Raw genomic sequence first — 2,326 nt, forward strand, 5'->3', positions numbered from 1 at the left:
GAACTTTAACCTAATCGTTTGGGTTTATTTTACCCCCACCATACTTAAAATTGAACTTACCGACTGTCATAGGTCTTGTCAACTTCATGAAATATAATCCAATTATAACACAAAATGAATTAATCCAATGTACACCAGACTGCAGCATGTGCTGTTGCTGTACCATTCGGCAAATCTTCGTCGATTCCGTCACCTTATCAGATGAAGTGGGAATCGGCCGAGGTGTGCCGAATGGTGTTTAATCTAAAAATATGATAATATGGGTGACGCAACCCAATGTGATGTAGAAATGTTAACATGGTTAACATGTATAGTACAAGAACAAATTTTACATTAATTCATAACAAACGATGTTTTAACAAAACTTTTCCATCTAGCCTCTTCCAAATAAAGTATGTGCTGTGTGTTTGTGGTGTCGGGGGGGGGGGGGTAGTAAATTTAAAATGGTCCCATTATGAGCAAAACATTTATCAAAATATAATATACAGGCGCGGATCCAGAAATTTTTCCCAGGCGGGGTCCACCCCAGTCTCCAAAAGTCTGGGGGTCTGCGTTTTCCGAGGGGTCCAAGTTAACTTTTTTCTTGCTTTTGTATATAAATTTAATAACCTTGGAAATTCCAGGGGGGGGGGCTGAACCCCCCCCCCCGACCCCCCCCTCTAGATCCGCGCATGCATTTACATCATTAATTAAATTCAAACTGGTAATGAATTAAGCATGTAAAATACATATAAGAGGTTCTGAGTCATAGGTCACAGGGTCACAGGGTCTGAGAATTTCATACTCAATTTGACGAATACATGTTCTGTGTAATTTTTAGAATTATTTTGACTTTTTCCTTGGAAAGCTGCCCAATATGTACGAGTGTGTATTTAGAGGCAAACACATTAGTGCGGGTATTACTGTTTCATGACAGCATCTAGTTGTTTTTAAGCTTCGTCATGGAACATAGGTTTTCATAGGTGATATTTTATTTTCTTTTACAATTGTTGAGAAGACTCATTTGTTGTAATAATTTGAAAATATCATACTATTTTATAAAGTATTTTTTAAATAAATAAATTTATTAAAGTGAACACTTAGAAGTTTTGTTAAGTGTATATACCACAAACGTCATTCCTAGTTATGCAGGTAATTTACATATCTAACTGTAATATGAATGTGATTTTTTTTCTACACACCCCCTGTCACTGAAACTTTGTGAGAATATGGCCTTTATTTTTATGTCTAGTCATTGTTTCTCAAATTGGCATTGTGGACATAAACCTTTCTGGAAATTCTTTTAAAGGATAGATATGTTGAATATCATTTGAACCCTACACAATATTTCTAGAAAATCGTCCACTGATTACATGTAGTTACTTCATTTTAATTCATTTAATGTTTTTAAGAACTCATTTATCATTTTTCAGGAATATCTGGAGAAATGAGTACCACTTCATTATCAATAAGGTATTAGTATTCTCCCTTATCTCTTCTTTCAAAATTGAATATATAAGTGAATAACATGAATTTGTCTGCACGCAGTGCATACTGAAATCTTTGTCTTCGTAAAATTGTCTTACTATTACGAAATAGAAATTTTCCGTACAAAATATGTAAAATTTTTGTATGGCTAGTTTTTGAAAAGAATTGAACGATAGTGTTGCTCCTAATTTGTATTATTTTATGGACTTTTGATCTTGAATACTCTTCGTCATCTTCATATATTTCATTCTGACTGTGCAAGCCTTGAAATTTAAACCGTTGTCACTTTATTTGACCCAAAGACAAAAGATTTTTTTCAAGAACTCCAGTTCAACAATTATAATAAAATGCTTCATTTTTTTTTCAGACCTCGGACTTTTTGGAATGAAATAAAAAGTAGAAAAAATATCCTTGTAATTTTTGCTGTCGGAACCGCCTGTGGACTATACATCTTAGCATCCATGAACACTTCTCTTCAACCATTTGGAAAGTCTGCCAAATTTAAGTATGAAGGGCGTAGTTTATTGACAATGTTTTCAACTTGGCCTACGCCCGAATATCCAGAAAAATATGATGTTCGAAATAACACCGTGGCTAACTGGAATAAATTTAAGGAATATTTTACTCCATTTTATTTTACAAATGACGAAAATTTGAAACACGCCGTTGAAAAAGGCGGCTGGAAAACGCTACCGGTGACAAAAGTGGGTAATGGTAATGATTTACCTGTTTTCAAGAACTTGTTCTTAGACGCTATGAAACACCACGACTTGTGGTTCTATGGTTTGGCGAGTGGGGACATAATGTTTACAGAAGAACTCATCGAAACACTTCTTGCTTTGGTGAAAATACCTGAATT

The sequence above is a fragment of the Saccostrea cucullata genome, unplaced genomic scaffold (assembly GCF_032062105.1).
Source record: "Saccostrea cucullata isolate Sc308-1 unplaced genomic scaffold, CSIRO_AGI_Scuc_v1 ctg1434, whole genome shotgun sequence".
In the NCBI taxonomy this organism is placed as follows: Eukaryota; Metazoa; Mollusca; class Bivalvia; order Ostreida; family Ostreidae; genus Saccostrea; species Saccostrea cuccullata.